Here is a 23965-nt window from a genome sequence, read left to right on the forward strand (position 1 = left end):
CTTACTGAAACTTACTTAGTTGTAGTTTTGCTTTATAAGCATCCCATTCAAAATCATGCTTCAAATTTGAATACTACATTACTATAAATTAAGTGAAATAATAGATGGAAAAAAGATGTTTCCTTCCCATTTCCATGATTCTGCAGCCTCAGTACCTGCTGCCTTCATAAAAATCACTTATTGAAGCAGCAACATTCTTAACAACCAGAACCAGCTCTTCTATGTGGTTCTGAGTAATCTCAAAGAACAGGAACACATTTATATCTATAGAGACTCAATTCATCTGAATTTTCACTGGTGTGATCCCAAATACCAAGTGGTGAATTTCCATCCCAGAAGTATTAAAAAACAAAGAAACAAACAAACAAACAGCCAGTCTGTCACATTTCCTGGAAAAACAAAAGAACGTAAAGATCTGTGTACATATATTTATCTACCTGCATACTGAAAAGAAACTTGGAGAAGTTTGGATACCCTTTGCATGAAGCCCAACTCAGTTTAAAGAGCTAATTAAGGAATTCTTCAGTGCTAGTAGTTACCTGTGGGCAGAGATGCAAGAAGACATTATGTAAATTGGAAAGCACTGCTCCATGCTCTGTGACAGTGCAACACAAATGAACTTTGATCTGGCTATGACGTTATCAAAGAGGAACATTTTAGCATACATGTTGACTCTGGCAGCAATATGTATTCTGTACATTGCCTAGCTCCATTCCAACCTATTCATACAGGAGTGCTGTGCCTGCTTTGGAACTGCCTTGCGCTATTTTCACAGATTTGTAAGTATTACCTATCTATTTTTCTAAATCTTTGTATCAAGCCCAACGGAGGTAGATAAACAGAGGTAGCTGACCCTGCTGTGATTAGCTGTTCTGTGGCACTTGTGGTTCTAATTCATCTATTTCCTACAAGCTGAGTGATATTTAAACAGCTCTGCCTCAAAGCTTCAAAACTTTCCTGTACATCATATAGAAAGTCATGCTACTGAGGAAAAGCTGACAGAGATTTCTTTTTTTTTTTTTACCTTTTCTGTTCTTCCCTCCGAATTAATAGTGATGGCTGAAAACAAGTGGCAGAAGGCCAAACAATTAAAAGGTACAGCAATAACAGTTCTGTTTCCCTGAAATCCATGAATTATTTCATTATCTTCTAACATTGCAGTCAGGGTGCAAATCCAATGTTACAGACACCTAGGAAGGTTTGATCTGATGAAGTAATGACCACCCTCCAAAAACTTCTTTTTCTAATTCTAAGACAGACCACTGGCAAATTTGATATTTTGTTTTCAAAGACTATGTCAATGTGCTTGACTGCAGAGAAATCACTCCTGGATAAGCACTGTAGTCTACTCAGTTTGAAAGATCTGAATGCTCATGTTTTGCATTCATTAAAAAACGGAATGCATTTTTCTACCTACTTTATGAGCTGATTGTCAAAGTACTTCAAAAAAGACAAGTGGAAAAATATATTTCATGATGTTTTTAAATCATTTTCTTATGGGTTTGCTGAGATTGACAGCTCTGCACAAAAAGAAAGATTCTTCATTTGAAATTAAATAGAATAACTTGGAATATCTGAAATTGTCAGGAGGCTTTTTGAAAAGATGTCCTTATGCACGTAACTACAAGTCCATCTGTTGTTTTAATTTCTCTCTCTAATAATTCCCAGGAGTTTCACTTAGTTTGAATGTTAGAATAAATAGAAAGAAATCAAACCATGCGTTCTTTAAACAAAATTTATCCAAAAATACAGTTCAGTACATTAACTCTTGCGGGTGCCAGCTTCATTTCAAGTTTCACTGTTTTCATTAACATTTACTGAGCTCCTATTTAAAGCAAATGTATTCATTCCAACAGTTGCTTTGCCTTAAACATAATGTTATACAGTTTAGAACTTAAAAATAATTGAAGTATACAGCTCAGTTAAAATAAATTTGCTGTGCTCACCTCAACATCTATTTGTACGTTCGGATGTTTTTCAATTGTCAAATGTTCATTCAACACATACTTCAAGTTTCCAAATACTGAGAAACAAGAATCACGCATTAATAGTTCTGAAAAAAATAATCAAAAGCAATTTGTTTACCTAATCTCAAATAATTATTTTATTTAGGTAAACAAATGGTAACAAACTGCATATTAACAATTTTGGTAGCACTAACGCATGATTCATTTTACTGTTTACAAACTACTGCAACATGAAACTCGATAAATCCTTTTCAAAGTCTTAGAAAACAGCAGCTAGCTCTACTTCATTCTATAAACATGCAGAATCCAAGCCAGTACTCTCCTGATTTAGGGGAAACAACCATGGTCTTCAATTACATTTCAACAGCAATTAAATGCTAAGTATAAACTGATTATTTACATTACATAAACTGTTTATCTGCAACTACTAAAATTAGCCTACAGCCTAACAGTGTAAAGAGTCAGCCTGTGAAATCCTTGAGTTTTCTCAAGCCCAGATCCTACCATTTGTGAATGTAATTTGGGTGTTTCAGGCTCCAGCCAAATCCTATTCCTTCAAATTGACAGAAATGCATTGGAACCAATATGTTCACAATCATTATATGCGCAAATTGTATCTTAATTTGAGTTTCAGCTTACTGTTAATGCTGACATTTGAAGATTTGGAGTAAATATAGAATCATAAAAGAAACCTTTAAAGACCATTTAGTCCAACCCCGCTGTGATGAACGGGGACACCCACAGAGAGATCAGGTTCAGGATCAGAGCTCCACCTGGCCTGACCATGAGGGTCTCCAGCGACAGGGCATCCACCACCTCTATGGACAGCCTGTTTCAGTGCTTCACTACCCTTATCATAAAAAATATTCTTATATTCAAAGTAAATTCCCCCTCTTTTAGTTTGAAACCATTTTCCCTTTGTCCTATCACAACAGACTTTGCTAAAGTCTGTATCTTCTTTCTTAGATCCTCCCCTTTAGATACGGAAAGGCCGCTATCAGGTCTCCCCAGAGCCTTCTCTTCCATGGGCTGAACAGCCCCAGATCTCTTAGCCTGTCCTCTCAGGGGAGGTGTTCCATCGCTTGAGTCTTTTTGGTGGATCATTTACTAGAACTGCTCCCTAAAACTGTAAACTAAGCTTGCCTGTTTTTTCATAAATTAAGGTTATTTTTTTTCTGTAACAGAGAAAAAAATCCTACAGAACCCAAAGAAGAATAATTTGTTCTCACTTAAAAATCAAATGGTATTTCCTGAACATGTATATATTTGCCATAAAAATATTTTAGTGGCTAAAAATAATAAAATGTAATAAAAACTAATAAAAGTGGCCAAAGACCCTTATTTAACATTACTAAAGCCTTTTTAAAAACCCAATCCAATTTCTGAAGAATCATTCAGAGTTTTACCAGCCCACTTCCACAAGGAATGTTGCTGACTTGCATTTTCTCTCACTGATTTTATTCGGTGTCCAAATAAGTTAGTGGTGATTCCCCCGTTACCTTTAGGAGAAGCTGAGTTGGCCTCATAGAGGCCTCTGCATGTGTTTTTTTGGTTTCACCTGAACATTGACACCAGGGAAAGGGGACATTTGTTGGGAAACTCAAAGCCCGTAACAGACTGTAAGGAGCCTCTGTTGTCATTGTCCACTTCAAGGTCAAACTTTCACCTGGTGCAATTTGACGTAACCTTCAGATGAAAAGATTGGAGGAGAGTAGACAAGAGTAGACAAAAAATAAGCCTCTTACCTAAGGTTCAATTAAATCTTTGTTTCCTAGACCACATAGAGATAGTTATTAAATTTATTTTATTGTATATATGAGAGTAAAGAAGTAAATTTACTGTAAGCTAAAGAGCATTTCCTCCTCTGTTTAATGAGCCTCGTGGGCTGAGAAATTGCCCTCCTCTTGCTTCTGTGAAAGCCAACAGATTACCCAGTCTCCACCTGTGCTTGCTAAAGAGCTCACTCATCTGTCTCCCCACGTTAATATCTATGGCAGGCTACCAAGTCCCACTAACTGTTCTGTAGGCAAAAGCAACGATCTACTATTTGTAACTGTTCTAACTAGATCAGAACTCTTCAACATACTACTCCACCAGGACAGTCACAAGCCCATGGGGCCTGATGGGATCCACCCTGAGGTTTCTTGAGGCAGCTGGCAGAGGTGATTACCAAGCTGCTTTCCACTATTTATAAAAGGTCCTGATCAACCAGAGAGGTCCCAGACAAATGCTAATGTGATGTCCATCTACAGGAAGGGTTGGAAGGAGAATCTAGTCAACTAAAGGCCTGTCAGCCTGACCTTAGTATTAGAGAAGGCCATGAAGCAGATCATCTTGACTGTGATCATGCAGCATGTTCGGGACATCCAAGGGATCAGGCCTAGCCAGCATAGATTCATGAATGGCAGGTTCTGCTTGACCAGTCTCACCTCCTTCTATGGCCAGGTGTCTTGCCTAGTGGATAACGTTGTGGATGTAGTCTGTCTAGTCTTTAGCAAAGCCTTTGACACTGTCTCCTGCAGTATTTTCTTGGAGAAGCTGGTAGCCCATGTCAAAAACTTACTGGATGGCCAGATGTGGAGAGTGGTAGGGAATAGAATTAAATTCAGCTGACTACTGGTCATGAGCAGTTTTCCCCAGGGGTTGGTATTGGTGCCAGCCCAGTTTAAGATCTTTATTGATTATCTGGATGGGGGGAATGAGTGCACCCTCAGTAAGTTTGCAGATGACACCAACATGGGGGGAAGCATCCATATGGGGATAGCACCTCTTTCCCCATCTCTATCGGTAAAAACTTTTATGAAAAACGTTAACAGTTAAGTATGTCAAAATGGCAGGCAGGCCAGCATGGTATGCTTAATCTGGTGAAGATACCTGAATGAAGCCAAGGTAGATTTCTACTTTGAAAAGCACTTCAGACTCTGCCAAATGACATAAAATGCATGCTGATTTTCAAAGATGAGATTTCTTCCCTTCCTTCTCTACCAAACCCTGGACACCTGTGGACCAGCTCTGTATTCAGTTATCAAGTTAACAAAGTTTTTAAATTTTAATTGAGTAAGGTGCTGTATAGCACTAGGTGAACAATCAGATACAGAAAAACCAATGATCAGCTTTTCAAGAGAGACAACAATTCCCAAAGACAAGAGAATACTATTTGGGATATTCATCAACATGTCTGCTTTAGATTGCCAGAGAAAATAAAACAGGCTTCATTCATTCCTGAGGCTAATATGGATGTGGTAAAGGTGACACAAAAAGCTGAAAGAGCACGGGACAAAATCATGCTTCTTCCATTGCAAAGATCCACTCAAGCAGGTAGGTTCACCAAAAGACATCATCTCCTCAGGAAAGCATGAGTTGCTCCTGGTACAGGGAAATAACGGGGAAATGCAAGAGGAAAAGACTGAATTTGAGTTCTATTTCTTCCCTGCTTCCTTTTGAAGCATCATCTTTAATTGGTACCTCTTCTGGGCTGCTATGACTAATGCTATGTTCAAGTATGCAGAGATTTTCGAAGACCTAAAACCAGCAAGGATCCTATTAAAACCATATGCATCTCCCTCTCTGTAGTAGGGCATCTGGGAGTGTGTTATATTCTGTGCACCCCTAAGGCAAATGAACATTCAGATTTTAGTAGTGGCAACATATTAATTTTAAAGATCACTGAAGTGCCATTTGCAGGAGGAAGCCCGGGCTAATCATTAGCACTCACTGCTTCAGGGAGGGCTCAGGACTTTAGTTCCCCAATATTTCTGTATAAAGTCTTTCAAAAAGCATAAACCCTAACCAAAAGCAAGACAAATTGCTAAGTCACTTAACTATTCCCCCAGAGACACAAAATCCCTGCAGCAAGAAATGTCTGTTAGTTGGTAGTTATGCCACTCTTCACTATAAAAACACCTTCTGAATAAACGGTAGGTGGCAGACAATTCTGACAGAAGAGACAAAAGCCTCCCATATATAGGTGCTACCAAGTAAAAATCTTCAGCATGGTGAACGGATATTAAACTCCACCTAATTCTCCCCATAGAAACATTTCTCTTTTGTTTCATTGGTTTCATTCATCAGGAACGTTTTGCCAGATTTTCATGTTCTTTTGGGACAAATTCCAGGACTCTCACTGTCAGCTGCTGCACTGATGGGGACCCAGCAGATTAGGAAGTTATGCTGCATCATGCACAGAGAGTACGTAAAGGGAGTTGAAGACCAAGTAAACTTTGCAAACATCATCACTGGATTTAAATTACATGCTTGATGAATTCAGCTCTTTTTGTTAGATCTAATCTAAAGAGGATTTTTTTCTCTCTCCTTCCTGAAGGATTCATTTGTCCCTGCCGCTTATTACTCATCAAAAGTTGTCATTTTCTGTATGTGACATCCTGATAGGCTGTTGCCGTGGAAAGGATTATGAAGCTGAAAACTAGCAAGCTGATTTGCATTAAGAAGTGAGTTTCAAAGTGTGCAACTTTTGTTCACAGAGAGACTTAGGACACATTTGATTAGGCAAAGATAATGCCACAGGGGAAAAAGAAAAGAAGATTTATTTCAGAGACCTCTTGCTTTTTTTTTCTTTTTTTATATAGTGTGATGATTGGTATCATAGAGCAAATTATTACAACTGCTTTTTTTCAGATACTCCTTTCCTGGAGTTCTCCAGCTTATCTTTCCCTTTTAGAGAGCTCTGGAACAACAAGTTTCCCACTGGCCAAATCTTCAACTAGTGCGGCTCAGCACTGCTCCATTAACTTCAGGGCAGCTGTAGCACTGTATCAGTGAAAGATCTGAACCTCTGCTTGAGAGCAGAAATAACGTAGCACAATAGGAAAAGGAACCTCTCTGGGCAAAGAGGATGTCTTGAGGAAAATCAGTGCTGAGTGTACTAATGACTAAGTGTACCTCAATATCGCTAAAAAATCTACTGCTTCATGGCATTTACAGCACAGCAGATATCCACTGTTAATTGACTGGAGCAGGAGATACAAGTCTGTTTATAATCAGACCAAACAACATCCACACACCTTGATTTAGGATAAAAGCATCCTCTTACCTCTCCCAACTCCCTTTCACAAAACATACAGCACTCCAGATGTCAGGCTTAGCAACAGAAAATTCTGCCAGAGTGAAGAAGTGAATAATTTATTGCTGCTTAACATATGAATGGCATGGGCACACTCTGCTGCTTTCCTTTTTGTGCTTTTCTTAGGCAAGGAAATAAAGAAAGCTTAGTTACTTTTGGATCCTACGTGGACATCTGGATTTAATACAAGAATGCCTCCAGAAATCAAAGGGACCCTCCAGAAAGTCGATTATGGGCCCCTCAACCTCTGCTTGTCTACGAGACAGAGCTAGTTAGCTGCCTTGGGAATAAAAGGGATACTGATATAGATGTGTGGCTGCACTCTGCTATACGTTCGTGCGATCATATGATCACAGCTTACACCTTCGTGAGGACTGGTCACCAGCGAAACATCTTAGCTAGATCCACCATACGGGCAAACATCACCTTCCAGTTAGTTCAGGAAGGATAAGGCCCAGAAAGGTGCAGGTAGCTCTGTTATTCTGCCTTTTCTGGCAGCTGCTGCTTTGAGGCTTCAGGAAGGGTCTGTGGAAATTTTTAATTCAGCCTCAGTTTTTGTTGTGACTTCAGCTCCTGGAGCACAGTAATCTACTCTGCAACTTATTTATTCATTCGCAGAACACTAAAAAGTGATGAATTTTAAAACTCACTGGCTTAATTATTTTATTTCCTCCTGCATTTTCCTCCTTTCTTTCATAATCTTTGTTCATTAAAACTAATATTCCTTGATAATAATACTAAAGAATGATACAACACTAATTTTGCAGCAGTTTCTCTAAGAATATAATAAATCAGCTCATAATAGACACAGAACATTTTCATTTTAAATGGCATATTACAACACATCTTAATGAATTCATCATTATATTACTGTTAATCAGTTAGCATGAATGAGTGTTGAATGTGCTTGCTAAACTTACATAATAACCTCTAGCTATACTGTTAACCTTACCTTAGGATGCCCTATAACCCTGACATTCTGGGTGATCCTCCTAGAATGCTTGCATTATTAGCCCTATGGCTATCTTTCTTCAATAGGTGCACTGCTATTAGGTATGGAGGAGATGGCCAGTATTACACAGGGATAGTAAAGCAGTTTCAGTAAACTGAGTATTTGCTGTAACCATTAAATATTGGAAAACTGAATATTATGGGCTTTCAGCTCTTCATTGGATTCAAAGGCATGGTCAAACAAACAAATCAAAACAAACAATGGATGTTACGCCCAAAAGAAAGGAGAGTGAAACTCAAGAGAAGTAAGTCCCCAAGACCCTCTGCCTTAAACCAGAACAGAGTACACATTTGACAACTGTTCCTCAGTGCCAGTGAGACTACCAGTGACTCTCAGCTTTGCCAAGTCCTTATCTCTCCTCAGAGGTAGCAAGTGGAACAGCACCTGTCTCCAATGTACTTTGTGGCAGTTTTAGATAGTTGCATGTCATGCTACATTAGAACAAAATAATTGTAAGAAGTCTAAAATCAGTGGCTGTCTTTTTACTTGCTTTGCACTGTTCCAGAGGAACACCGTCTTTAGCATGGCCACCTGTCTATAAAACAGTTTTCAAAAGATGGGCTAAATTTTGAAGCCATTAGTAAAGAACATAAAGAGTTCACATGAGTAAGGATTTGAAGTAGGAAAAATACAAACACAGCGCTAATTAAATATTTTTTTAATATAATGTATATTTTATCCTCTCTGCAAGCCTCCACTGGTCCTGAAAACTAACCACCATGCAACGTGACAAGGTGAAAAGGAGAAATCCCTCCAAGATGAAATGGGGTAGTAAAGGGAAGCAGGTAGGAAAGGAAGTCAAAAGTTGGTGGGCGGTGACTTTTTTCTCTCCTACCTTGCCTACAAAGTTTCTTCTACCAGCATCACAAGAATAGCAGATGAAGATCTATAATAATAATAAAAAAAACATGTTCTTATTAGATCTGCTCATCACCTGCTTAATGCTCATAGCTATCTTCACAAAGCAAAGAAATTCACCCTCGGCTATTGAGTCTTAATTCCTTCACCACCTGCAACAGCAATGCTGTTGCTGCATGTCCTACCCATCGGGGTGTTATTATAAAGTACAGTCTTCTATGAAAGTCAATGCATGTATTGATTTGATTTGTTGGTTTTTAGACTTTTATCTCTATGAGAGGAATAGATAAGTTGCAATGGCAAGTTAGAAGTTGGACTGCTTCCTGAATAACTTCTGCTATGTTTTATTTACAAGTGTTTTGACAACATTTTGTCTGTTTAGTCCTGGAAACAAGTCAAAATATTTTCCTTACTATTATATTTTAGCCACATCTCACAAGTGTTCCAACAGGAATTTGGTGCATTTTATCTATGTGGCCCTTGCATCATGTGTTAAGAGCATCAGTGGTTCTAGCATGCTGCAAAGTTCCTCTTGAGCCTGCACCAATACTCAATTTGCACAGTTAATTTTCTCACCTACTTGATTTAGGTTGGCAGAGCTGAAAAAATGTGCAGGCTGTTTTAGTTTTGTGCTGTCTGGTGTTGGACATGAAATGTATGTGTAGGAAAATGTGTGGAAACAACATTAAAAGAAAAACATGGTTCAAGAGAAACATTTCAAAATCATTTCTTTCTATACTTAAAAAAACTCGAGACAGTTTTCCAATGAGGAATCAAAACATTTTCTATTAAACAACAAAGAATCGAAATGAAATGTATAGCCTCTTGAAACATTTTACTGCTCCTTTAGGCTGAATCCAGCTGCTAAATTTGATCTGAGCTCATGGAGTTTTGATTACCTTGAAACAGCATTTTGCATAAATAAAAATCTATCATTCTCAAGTGCAATTTTATAAAGCTGTAGGAATGAGTTCCAAGTTGATGGTCTTGTAGAAAACAAAGGAGTAGTGAGTAGGATCCAGAAAATAATTTTACCTTTGTATATAGCTTTTGCGAAACCTATACAAGAGTACTGCAAATAGGTCTGGCATCCTCATTTCTTAGGAGTTGCTGAAAAATGAGAGGATTTGTAAAAAGAAACCAGACGAATTAGTTTAGGTTTGGAGACAGTGCCTTACAGTGAAAAACAAAGATCTCAATCTGTTCAATTTGAGAAAGAAGACAGAAAGGCAGTTTGATTACAGTGTACAAATACTTTAAATAAGGAAAAATACTGGTTTGCACAAAGCTGTTTAATGCAGCAGGAAAAGGCAAATGGAAGTCAAGAGCTAGATTTTAAAAATGAATTGAAATAAAAAGAAATGAAAAATAATGAGTATAAAAAAGGCAAAAGATCTGGAATTTTCACCTCTTTTTAATTCTATGTCAAAACTGAATGTTTTCAGAAAACTAGCCTTAGCTAATACAATTTTCTTAAAACCACATTATCAGGGTCAAGATTAGTACAACTGAATGAAAGTTAAGTCCAGTAGTATTCTGAAAATCAGACTGGGAGATATTATGCTGTCGCCCAATCAATGAAGTATGTATTACTAGAAATGCAGAAAGCAAGATCAGACTGAAATGCCACAGAGGGCGTTAATCTGAGCTATGTTCCAGCATGGCAGAGGCAGTTAGTGTCAGGAATGGGAAAGCAGAGGAAAGGCTCATGAATTATTGGGCTGCAGCTTGCTCCAGGATCCTTGGTCTGAGAATCTCTTGGCCTCAGCCTCTACAGAAGACAGACCGAAACACTGCTAACTTGTAATGTTAGCGCATAATAGCTATGGCTGTAATAAAAATGTTTTGTAATGACAACATTTGGCACTTACAATGATTTTCATCAACATCTCTGTGGAATCTTCAAGGGTAACTGCATTATGAAATAGCGTAAGACATCAAAAACTTACTGTAAGCCTCAGTTCCTCCAGGTATATCAGCTATCCCAAGTGAAGGCCTCTCCAGATGACTGCTGACACCACCAGGTATCATATATAAATAGATACTAGTCATTTTTAAACACTTTTCTTCTCATCTATTCTCTTCCCTTTGCTCGCTCCAAACCTGACTATCAAAAAAGCATCAACAGCAACCACATGTTCTGCCATGTGCCAGCATTTGCGCATCTTGCTCAGAGAGAACATCAGGCCTGGCAGATTTGAGATCATAAATATTTTAAAGAATCAGAGGCAGGCCCTACCAGAATAATAAAGACAAATAGGATCATTACGCAAAGGACACCAAGAGAGTAGAGATTCCAAGATCCCATAAACGTCTGGCTGCAGATGGGCTAGCAGTAATGGAGGTGTCAAAGGCTACTTGATTTCTTCCCATCAATCTTTGTCATTGAACTTGGTAGAAAAAGTTGTAAAACCAGGTTCAACTTTAAGACAACAACTTTCAGCTTTTACATGCATGCACACAAATTCATAAAACACATGCCCATTCACAGGGAAAATAAATCAAAATCTAGAAAGAACGAACCGCTTCCAAAGAGAGATTTTATTAGATCAGAGTATTTTCATTAGAATGAAAATAAGATAAGGCTGTAGATAGTGAGAATGATATGGCATTGAAATCAAGAGTCCCAGAACTAATTAGTAGACTGGAACATACTAACCAGTTGATGAACTGTGGAAATGACTAAGCTTGTACCTATCACTTCAGATGTAAAGAACAACTTAGTACCTTTAAAGAAACCTCACAGGCTCCAAAGCTGTACTTGTGAAGTACTTATTCTGTGTGATGAGAATGTTACTCCTTCCAGCTTATCAACTTACCTGTCACAGTTACAGTGTTTTCCTTCTAGCTCTGGATACAGGCAGACCCAAGAAAAACCTAACAGCTACTCCAGTCTCAAGGTTCTCAAGTTCTCTAGTAGTGACTGTAAGCATAAGATGACTAATATTTATGGCCACACAGTTGGGCCTGACAAAGTAAGGAAAACACAAGCAATATCCTTCTTCTGCTCTCCTCTTCCCTGCTTATACTCCTTCACAGTGCCTCTTAGACCCTTTTTAATAGGCATCATTTTATGATAATCTTACATTTTTGCTTTCCATGATTACTTTTAATTCTGTAAATCCTATTTAGCCCTAACATTGAGACAGGGCAGAAAAAGACATAAGACTTTGGGACTTTCTGATTCTTGGACACGTTTGTTATTAGCTCTTGACAGCAGTGGTAGCCTCCTCTAAATCTTGAAAAAAGAACAGTGGCAATTTTTTAAAAAATATTTATATTATATATAATATATATGCATATACATTATATAAAATATATAATATATTTTAATATATAATAAATATAATAATAAATATTTAATATAATATAATATATAATAAAGGGATTTTATGTTTCCTAACAAAGGTCAGGAGAAGTTGAATAGGAAAACCTTTAAGTGACAATACTGAAAAACATGAAAATACACAGAAATGACTATAAGGACATAGGATAGCTATGTGGAACTATTTTACTAGCATTCAAATAAAAACTTCTTAACTGGTAATTTAATAAAGAGGAAGATTTTGGATGTTCTTCAAAGTTTGTCCCTCTTAGTAAAAGCTGATGACATAAATATGTTTCTATTACCATTATGAAAATATTCATTCCATAATTAGCAAGATCTAAAAAATGATCTTTTACCCTGAGAAAGGCTTTGCTCTCCATCCCCCCACAAAATGAAGAATATTGCTAAGAGTAAATAGCTAGCCAACTTTCAATTCCACTAGAAAAAAGATAAATTCTGGCTCTTCCTCAGGATTAGAGAAAAAATTTGAGAAATATAAACATACATACATAGAGATACTATGTAGATTATGCAAAATGTACAATATTTAGTCTTTTTCTGTTCACAATGCATACACAGCATACATTAGTGAAGAAGAAATTGCTCATCAAACTTGCCTTTAATTCTCAGGTCCTTCAATGTGCTAACTTCATCATAAGCTCCTGAGGCAACCTTAACTTTATGTACCATTCCAGTTTAAGAACTTAATCACGTTTCTAACTACTTTCACAGACTTTCATGAAGCAATGACATCTACATATGGAAATGTTGATTTACTACAGCTGAAGATCTGTCCCATTGCCTTTAGGCTCTCTTTCATACACGCGTAGCATGTAGAAATGTATAGTTTTAATTCTCTGGATTAAGCTGATTATTGTATATGCCTTGCTTCTTTAAATGTGTACTGGATGCCAAGTATCTGAATATCATAGGTTTTGTAGACAACTTGGATTTATACCTACACCTGCAGTCTTTTTGCATTCCTCCCACTTAGTCCTTGACAGACATTTTATCTTTGCTAACCTGTTAGGACTTCCCTTTCCACTGAAACAGAAACTGTAGTGTCTTCAAAGGATGATGACACAAGAACAACAACAGAAACCTTTTCTTCAAAATGCAGCATATGTCCATGTGAAAGCCCCAGGATCTATACTGGTATTTTCATTTCTTGCTGGCAGATATACAAAACTTTGTATTATTTTACGGAGGTTTTTTTAAAATGTAAATTCAACAGATAGTTTTCACTTTCTGGTCAGAAAAGACACCTTAGCTTTACAGTGACATTTTGGAAGGGCTTGATTTTCATAGCTTCACCTTACTATTCTCCCACATGTTTCAGGTAAACTATTTTTCAGACACTGCTTTATTCATCTAACATGTGACAAATTCATTTCTGGTCAGTGTTACTAAAAAAAAAAAAAAAGGGATTTTAGAGAAGATTTGCATTAGTCCCAGTTTTTGAAGAACTATCACAGTTTTGGCAGTTCTATCTCATAGCCACTTAAAATACCCTGCCAGAACATAAAAACAACAAAAATGTTGTATTCTTCTTACAGTGTGCACATACTGTCCATTGTCTATCATGACTTCCACAGGAACAAGAAACTGCATTTCTGACACATGGGGTTTGTGACTGACAGATGAGTTGTTTTATGACACATCCTATACTTCACATAGCTGCTGGATCTGAAAATTCATAGACAGTGAAACTTGCTTTTCACTAAGGACTTTGATGCTATTTCTTTCATTTCCGCTGAAACTGGGAATTAGTTAGGAAAAAAGAAGGTATTCTGAAGATAAAATCACCTGAATTTGCACAATTCTTAAACCTGTTAGCATACCCTTATGATGACCATTCATCTCCTCTTACAATGTTGCATAATGCAAACAGAATCAGGTCAGAGATGTGAGATGAAGGAAACTACAGGTTTCCATACACCACTTGCAACACCTTACTGCCCATAGGACTCCATTTCTGAAGCTTATTTAACAAATATTAAAAACCCTGAGAAGAACAGACAGATATTTCAAATCCAATGTCATTTTTTACAGTTTGGCTATGAGATCAGCACACAGGACCCAAAACTTTTCTTATAATCTCTAGATATTTTTCGTATGTTTTCAGATCCATTTTTCATTTTTCAGCACAAAATTTTACAAGTCATCTACAGTACATACATAGACATATGGTTCCTAAAAACGACAAAAAATTAGCAGGGCTTAATAAACTTTATGTATGACTTACTATTGACACTGACTACATAAAGGAAAACAAATACTGTAATCAGTTCTACTTAGGAAAGCATTTCTAAGTTACTGTTGCATGAAATAGGACTTGCTCATATTGTAATACATAGAGCTGTAAGAAATATTTGCTTGAACCCAAAAACAAATTCCCTCAAATCCAAAAACAATTCAGCATCTCAGTGATTTTCCAGAAATACTACAGATTTGGCACTGAACTTTGTGCATCAAAAAAATTCCAAGTTGTAATCTATCTTGTTATTTGCTTTCCATTTGATGATGTGGGGAAGCTGAGAAGCAAGCGAAACAGTGATTTCTCTTGAGCTGATATTTAGCTCTGTTTGCATACAACAAATAGCAGTACATAAATGAGACAAACCTCTCAGGACATGAATCCAATTTCACCTCTTATGTTGAGAATCACTGCAATTACTCAAATGATTAAAGTTATACACAAGTTTAAGCACTTCACTGAAACAGGGCTTTAATGCTTTGAAACGCTAAGATCCAATCAGGCAGCACTAGCACGGTCATCATCATGGCAGGAAAGTATTTTTCTGATCCACTGTTTAATTCCCACTTAACTGGGTAACATCTCAATCAGGTGGTTCTGCCCGATGAATACAGAAAAGCAGAGAAGCAACATGAATCCAGTTTATCAGGATTTGTGAGGCCTTTGTGAAAAGTCAACTTAAAACCAATTTAACTTCAGTAAACGTATCTCAGCTGTCATTGGATCAGTCGTATTGCTGAGAGAAATGAAAGCAGACCAAAAACACGCATTAAAAAAAGCCAGTATTCTGAAATTATGAATAAGTTCTCAATAAATCCAGGATTATTTTTCAGAACATAGCAGCCTACAAAGGCGTACAACATGGTATTAAATGCATTCCTTATGCCTCTGGTAGTTCAAGTAACGCTTGCTAAAGCTATCTGACAAAATAAAGCCGATAAATATGCAGTTTTGCATATTTGAGGGGTTGTTGGTATTTTTCTCCTGAAACGTTTTCTCCTTTGAAAAATCAAGAAAAAAACCTCTATTTACATACTTATAAACCTGAGAGAAAGGTGGGCAGAGAACCTCCCTCCATAAAAATCCTCTCAGCAGGAAAAATGCTCTCTAAACAAACAAACAATAACATCAGCCCCGGCAGATGACATAACAAGGGACAACAGCCAAAAGTTGCAGCTTGGAAGGCTGAGATCAGGCAAAAGCTGAAACTATTTTACCATGAGAGTTGTAAGTACTGGAACAGAATGTCCTAGGATACATGCATTTTTTTGTTTTTGCTTTGTTTATAGTAATTAAACGATGACCTGTGGAATGTATTATTGATCCCTGAGAGGCTGGGTGAGATGCAGGAAGACTAGATGAGGAAAAGTACAGTAAATATCCTCAAAAAGCAAGTAAGGAAAGAAAGTTGAATCAAGTTTGATTTGAATTCCTATTTAAATACTCAGACTAATTTAAAATTTTAAAACATCTTGAAGAAAAAAGCAATAGGGAAATTAATGACAGACTGAACACATCAAATTTTCCTTCTCTGACAGAGAAATGGGTGTTGTGTATTGGTGCAGGACTCTGTTACACATTTTGGCTTTAGTAAGGATTTACTTCAGATGACACTTTTATCAGCCAGCTCAGAAGGTACTAAGATGTCTAGAGAAATACTCCCAAGCTGCCAAGTTGGTCAGAAAAATCATCCTCAAAGTAGTTATCAATGACAGTGTCAAAATTGAGGGCATCATTACATGCCAATTCACAGGACTCTTTCTTAGGTAGAGTATCAATCCACACTTTCAAAATCTTGATCACTGAATATAGAATATGCTTATTAAATATTGTTCATGGCACCAGACTAGAAAGGACACTGTACAGAGTGGAGTCTGGAACTCAAAAAGATTCCAGCAAATCTGATTTACTTTTTTGAGGGTAAAAGAGATTACAACGCAACACAAGCAAGTGAAAATCAATTGTAACAGAATTATAAGAAGATTATTACAACAGAATTATAATTATTACAGATTGCTTTCCAACAGCAATGTCATGTTACTGCAACACTTTGTAAAGACACTGAATATAACCTATCAGTCTTATACAACCTATCAGTCTTATCCAGCATCAAATGGCCTCAAAGTATTGCATCTACACATAAATCTCAACATAAAGTATATCTAATTGGCAAAATCAGAAAGATTCAGAAATGTGAAAAAGGGAATTAAAGGAATTAAATGACATGTTAAACATATTGGTCCTGGTTCTATTACATTTAGGAAACAAACAAACAAAAAATCTGGGATGAAGGACTACTTAAATAATTGTTCAAATATGTAAAAAAACCTTCTGTTTTCTTGATATTTACAGTCTGTTCTCCACACTCTAGGGCAAAACAGACAAGCATCTCCTAGGACTGACACCAATATAACTGATTCAGCCTTATAGTAAGAGGAAGAACTTAAAGACTTCTCCAGATCCTTACCAGTATTCTGATGATGTAAGCAATCAAATGCTGTTCAAAAGAAACTCAAGCAATAGACAACAACCTGGAATTTTCAAGATATAGTGTGAGAAAACACTGGATGAGGCAAGCACAAGGTTTTTTCAATGTTGTGGTAACTGGGTTCCTTTTGGATGTCCACAGGAAGTAATGGTAAAGCATTCACCATTCAGGCAGAAGGAATTAATCTTACAGAGAAATCCACTGGATAAAAAAAAATGGTGGAGAAAAGTAAATAAATGTATTGAGACAAAGAAAGCACCCAATACAGGGTTAAAATAATTAATCTCCACTGTACCATATAAAGTATAAACTCAGTAGGACAGAGGTCTGAAACAACTATGTTTTAAAATGTTTCTAACATGCCAAATTATTCTACCTCTACTGGTCTCCCAAGAAAAAAAATACCTAGATACATTCAGTTAGTTGTTCTTTGACTGAGTAATCAAGACTCACTCACACTGTTCACTACATCAGACCAGATCTCATCTATGCATCCAAATGAAATGACAAAAATTATGGGATATTTTCTTCTAGCTACTGAGATTTGAAAGTCTACAAGAAGCAGCCGATACAAACAATTGCCCACCATTTGATGGCTAGAAAGACTATATAAGACTACTATAAAATTTTGAGTGGAAAAATCAAAAAACAATCCTTGGAGCCTATATTCAGTTTGGTAGCTTAGCATCTCATCAGTTATTTAAACCAGTACTGAGGTTGTGCTAACACACAGGCATTATGAATAAGGCAATCTTGAGATGACATCCAGTTTCTCAGGCTCTGAGAGTATCCCAGACAGTCAAAATATACAACAAACTCAGAGGTAAATTTTCTAATGGGCATAAAAGGAATTCATGTCATAGTACAGGCTTTCTCCAGTTCTGGTCACAGCTGCTGATGAATGTCATCTTTTTCTTTTAGTGTCTAAAACATGTAAGCGTTAATGTGTGCAAAAAGAATAAGGCCCTTTGGCCTCAGTCAATGAACGTAAAAGGTTCCACGTCTTTATTTATGGGAGGCCACTGTTAGACAAAATTGACCATAAACTACTTACTGCTGTTGCCAAAAAAGATCTGACAAACACTCCCACTGAGAACAGAAAGGGCTTTTTTTTTTCATTTACAAATATAGGATTTGCAAATTGAACACAAACCTGGAAAGATTTGTGGCTGTTGACTCACCCTCTAGAGCATTTCAGCAAAACAAAGCAGCTGAACAAAGTCCAGAACTAAATTAAATACGTGTCAGTTTGAGGAAAAGGAAACTTGTACACATCAACCACTACCTGTCCAATCTCAGATAAAATACAAATGGCAATTGTCAGAGCTGCTGCTGAGGACTCAGGGAGTAAGGAAGGCTGTGATCACAGTCCCATTATCAATTTGAAGGACAGCAGCTGGCAGTAACTGTGGTTTTATTTAAGGGCACAAGTGGCAATTCCTAAAGGGATAATGTTTAAAATTCTGAGAAATATAAGAAGTTTCTTCCCCGCTGAGGCAGATAAAAAGATCCATTAACCTGTGTCTAACAGTGGTCACCAGTACATGTTTAACAAAGAGTAGATATGCTCTGCCTTTATGTTGTTGTCAAATCTAGCGGAAATCATCAGTTCAGAGACTGCGGAGCCCAAGGCTGTAAGGAGACCATCATATCTGATTCCACTAAATGATTCTATTCACTATAAATTTAGCCATTTAACTTTCACATCATTTACACTTTCCAACTTTACACACTGAGTTCTATTTGTTTGTTTGTTTTAAAGCTGACAATTTAAAGTCTGATAACTTCTTGGTACCCTCACCCTCTTGTGTTGTGAAGGACGCTGGATAATGGTTCCTTACATATCACGTTATCAACTTCCAGCTTACCACATCTTATCATATCCCTCCTTGGTCACGTCCCTTTTCCTTGATGAAGTGTATTAGTCTATTCAATCCATCTTACAACTCTGATCATCTTTGCTGCTCTTATCTATGCTTTTTTTATTATTATTATTCTATTAGTTCCTTTCTGATGTGGAATAACAAGAATGCCATATTGTATTCAAGACATGAAACACATTATTTATACAGTGGCATACCACTTTCAGTTCTGCTCACTGTGCCTTTACTAACGGCTTCTAATGTTCTATGTGCTTTTCTTGACCTCATTTGAGCAGTGACTGGCTCCCTTTCCTGCATAATAACAGCTCATTCAGATGCCATCAGCAATGACAGAGAATTATTTTGCTTTAATCATTTAATTGGTATTCAAGTCATACACAAATTATTAAAAAAAAAAAGGCAAAATAAAAAAGAAAATGAGAGAAGAAAGGACAACCTTCCTCCCTCGTTGGCCATAAAAAAAAAAATACTGTAGTGACCTCAAAGAGGAGTAAATTTAACAAATTGGATGCCTGATCTGTTAAATGAAAAATCTAAAGAGAAGAAACACCACTGGAATGGTATGGTAGACCAAAGATCTCTGAAATGATGTAGATTTATATTTTTGAGGCTTAAATCAACCCCATCTCAAAATGAAAGCCTCCTTTAGATCATCACTTGAATTCGTTTGAAATAACCTTACCAGAAAAACCTATGTCTAAATGAATCATATAAGTCTAAATGATCATACTAAATTCATTTGCTGTAGACACAGCTCTTTCTGGCAGTGAAAGCTCAGACCAGTACAGGTCTCCAACATGATTTAGTGAAGTCATTAACACAGCATGAACATGCTTGTTTCATACCTTGTGCACAGAGTTTATAACTTAATGTTAGATGATTATATGATTAAGAACTACTTATCTCTGTGGCATTTTAGTCTTCTGTTTTCCTATCATACAATTAGAGGGTTTAACTTTTCATCATGCTGAGGTTTCTTTTTTTCTTTTTTTACTTCTCTTCCTAACAATAATCCAAACTCTGTTCTACAGGCAGAAGAAATGAAAAAAGACAATGTATTCTGTGTCATCCCTTTAGAATACGTGGAATAAAAAGATAGGGGGCTCATTTTCAGACACCACCAATAGAGTCACAGGTCATCTAAACGCTTACAGATTAAACAAGGTTAAAAGGAAACTTGAACCGAGAAACTGCTTGTCAGAAAAGACAGTGGGGTCAGGTGCCAGATGTAATAAATATTCTGATTTGCAGCCCATGGAGTCTTTGCTAATGCATGGGTAATTGCAACTCTTCGGTTTCATTCTGATGCTTAATACAAATCCCATCCCTCCAGCCCATCGTCTATACTCTCATAGCCGATCTCTTATCAGAGTGTAAAACAGGCCCTGCATCCTGTGAGCAATGTAAAGTCCTCTCAGCTGCTGAATATGTGACTTCACACAACCAACAAGGGAAAAGGCTGCTACATTGTCATCTCCTCAAAGCATTAGTCACGTGCAAATTCAGTGTATTAACAAAGGACTCTCCTAAGGCAAAACTTTGGCGCATCAGTTGCAGGAAAATATAATTTCAGCAAAAGGTACAAAATTGCTGAAGAGTTTAGAGACACATAATAGCCTTGTAAATTTTCAAAATGAATAAGAAATGTTTTTCTGTACCTCCCACACAGTGTTTTGTAAATGGATTGTTGAACATCTCTGAATTCTGCATTTTGCACAAGTTAAATAGAATCCTCCCATAACAAAGACAGTTGAGAAACTGCAGTAGGCAGAAGTAACACTGAAAATCTGAACTAATAGTCATGTTGATAACTCTAAGAGAAATGGGAGAAAAATCTGATTAGATTATGTCTAGGTTAGTGTCCTGGTTTCAGCTGGGACAGGGTTGATTTTTTTCATAGTGTCTGTTATGATGCTGGTTTTTTTGGTTTTAGGAGAAAAATAATGTTGATAACACCCTGATGTTTTACTTGTTGCTGAACAGTGCTGTACAGAGCCAAGGATGCTTCAGCTTCTCACACTGTCCTGCCAGCGACAGGGGCTGAGGGGCACAAGCAGCTGGGAGGGGACAAAACCAGGACAGCTGATCTAAACTTGCCAAAGGGATATTCCATACCACATAACATCATGTGAAAAAAAAACTATGAAATCGAGGGGAGTTGGCTGAGGAATGGCTGCTGTTCAGGGCCTGGTTGGGTATTGGTTGGTGGGTGGTGAGCAACGTGCTGTGTATCCCTTGTTTTGTAAATCTGTAATTATCGTGACTATTATTTTTCTCTTCCTTTTCTGTCATAGTAGATAGTTGTTTTTTTATCTCAACCTACAAGTTTTACTTCTTTTTTCACTTACAGTTCTCTCCCACATCCCTCAGTGTGGAGGGCGATGGTAGAATGGCTAAGTGGTTCTGAGCTGCTTCCAGGTTAAACCACAGCACTTCTATTTGAAATTGTCTTCCTACTTTAAGTAATGTTCCTAGTTTAAGTAATGTTCCTACTGATAACATAACCAGTGAAATTGTTCCATATCAAAGATAAATATATATTTATATATATATATATATAATTCTACATAACCTGTTAATTTTTTGTTGTTGTTGTTTTAATGAATAAACATTTTGGTCTATATATTTGTCAAAGTTTTCTCCTGGCTTTACGAGTCTAACACATGCAATCTATCGGTCACTGAGAGCTCATTTGCTGCAGTAACGTTCTTTGACTGCTACAAAGAGGGGAGAGGGGGGGGGATGGACCAGCAATTTTTTGAAATGTTATTCCATGGCAAATTTGGCCAAAGAATATGCTGTACTTAAACCATGACTGCAGGATAGCATACACATACCTCATTGCTTGCAGCAGTTTTTTCATTTGGCCCTCACTCATTTTCTCTCAGCCATTTCAACATGGGGAAGAGAACTGGAAAATAAGCATGATTCAGAATTTGCCACAGTTAAAGGAAATATTCAAAAACAGCCGGTAGAAGAGACTCCAAACATCCAAACAAGCTAATAAACTGATTTACACCAAGCTAACTGCAAATCACGGCCTCAGAAACCACTGTGCGCCAACAGCTGGCAGGTAAATGGTTTCTTAATTGGATTTAATCTGTTTCTCTGAGCACTCGTCCCTCAGGGCATCAAATTACCTCAGGGACTACTTATCAATATACAGCTACTAATCAAAATGAGTGTTCAACGTGTGAGAAGCGTAGCTAACACAGCAATGTTTTGAACATTTAGGAATAAACAACCTTTTGATAAGGTAGCAATAGTGACCTTTAAGTACAACCTTCCTTTAAAGATGTTCTCTAAAATTATTTAAGTAGTTTTGACAATGTAACACTCTTAAAATATTCTATCCCACTCCCATTTACAGTATTGAAAACATATCTGCCCATGGTTGCATTCTAATCTAATTTATCTGGAAGATTTATGTTATATACTTGGTTACCACTTGAAGGGCAAATTCTGGTAAATTTTAAGTTATCCTTAAGTGGCATTATATCCACTTTATTATCACTATCACAAATATTAAATTATAGTGAAATACAACATTCTGATTTTTTCCTCCAAGTGCTTATTTTTCAAAATAATTATAGGAAAAAATATTTGCAGGATTATCATCTCTACAAAGAACTTTGAGAAAAACAAGAGAGGACCAGTCACAAATACATTAGCTACATACAACTCAAAATATGAAGGACTGAATATCTCAGAAAGAAATTGTTTACAGATTATTTTGAGGCAGCATTCTCAGTTCAGAACGCCTTCTTTTCAACTTCAAACGGATGCCTCAGAAGACTGCTCAGAGAACAAGAATCATTGTGCCAGGAAAATAAGGGCCCTTGCTCCAGAATAACAGGCCCCATGTAGTAGGTTGGGTTTTCAGTCTGTTTTTTGTTTGTAACAATAGCATTTCAGTTCTTCTGACCCTCAAAGGAGAAAAAGCATGAGACAAATGAAGTTCAGAAAAAGACATTACTTCCTGGTTTCATTCAAGCTAAATTTGCTTTAAAATACTGGTTATGACACACTTTCCATTAAAACAACAACAAAAAGACATTTATCATACAAAAGGAAAGACCTTCAAAGACAACTAAAGCCACCACTGAAAACCTAATGACTTCTACTATTATTATTATTTTTTTTAATTAAAGCTTGAATTAGTTTTCCTACAACCTCTGTAGAGTTGCACCACAAAGACAATAAGCAGCCTACTGCATCGGATTTTACATTTAAGTCCTGTGTCCATACAGGAAAAATCTAACCGTATCTGAAGTTTAACATTTTTCAACATTTACAGTGATGTCAGTTTGTGGTGCAGGTGGGTGTACCATTCTACTTGTCGCTGTAAAGCATTTGCTTTGCATGCTTTTTTTTAAATATTATTTTTATTTTTTGATCCTATACTAAAAATACCAACAGTAAAATGCAAAGGAAAAAGAAACATAGGAGAAACAAAATGCCTTGCTATACAGTATTTGAAACTTCAACCAACAGCTGAACAATACAGAATAAGATTGTAAACTGTACTCCACTTCTGGGCAAAATCATGACAGACAGAAAAAAAAAAAAAGATTTTTCCCTGATATGTAATTGAAGAGTAGCTTGTGTACAATTTTCCTCATTATCTTGGCAGGCAAAACTATAAGCATACAGTTAGTAATATTAGCAAGATAATTCTTTTTCTTCAAAGGATGGCCATATTATATTTGCTCAGGAATATATTCAATAATTTTTCAGTGTGTTTCAGCAATTATGCAACACAGCAGGTTAAAGATTCAAATAAGCAATTATTATTTACAGAGAACATTTTTTGAAGGTAGTAGGCTGTCATCCCTTTTCAAGGACTATAATAACAGTGAAGAGGAAATTACAATCTGAAAAAATGCCACAGCCACATTAAGTGTTTATGTGATTCCAAAACCACAACTGGCTCTCATAAGCTGCCTATTTTGTTTTTTGCATGTGATGCTACTGGTCCCTTAGTCAGTGCCTGATGTGCTACCCTTTGTGTACTGTTAATCAATCTCTTACACCGGTGTAATTTGAATTCAGAGCATTAACTTTCCTTCAGGGATTCTGCAGTGACAAAAGT

At 36.8% G+C, this 23965-nt stretch overlaps 1 long non-coding RNA gene across 2 annotated transcripts; it reads left to right on the plus strand.

The window, feature by feature from the left end:
* Nucleotides 1–711: 711 nt before the first annotated feature.
* On the plus strand, nucleotides 712–17239 carry LOC112531776. 2 transcript variants are annotated; one of them, XR_003073782.3, is made up of 3 exons: nucleotides 712–779; nucleotides 15792–15896; nucleotides 16874–17239. It is a non-coding gene; the product is annotated as an uncharacterized LOC112531776 (long non-coding RNA). The 2 variants fall into 2 exon arrangements; XR_003073780.3 differs by lacking the exon at nucleotides 15792–15896.
* Nucleotides 17240–23965: the final 6726 nt, after the last annotated feature.

The sequence above is a fragment of the Gallus gallus genome, chromosome 2, assembly GCF_016699485.2.
Source record: "Gallus gallus isolate bGalGal1 chromosome 2, bGalGal1.mat.broiler.GRCg7b, whole genome shotgun sequence".
NCBI lineage: Eukaryota > Metazoa > Chordata > Aves > Galliformes > Phasianidae > Gallus > Gallus gallus.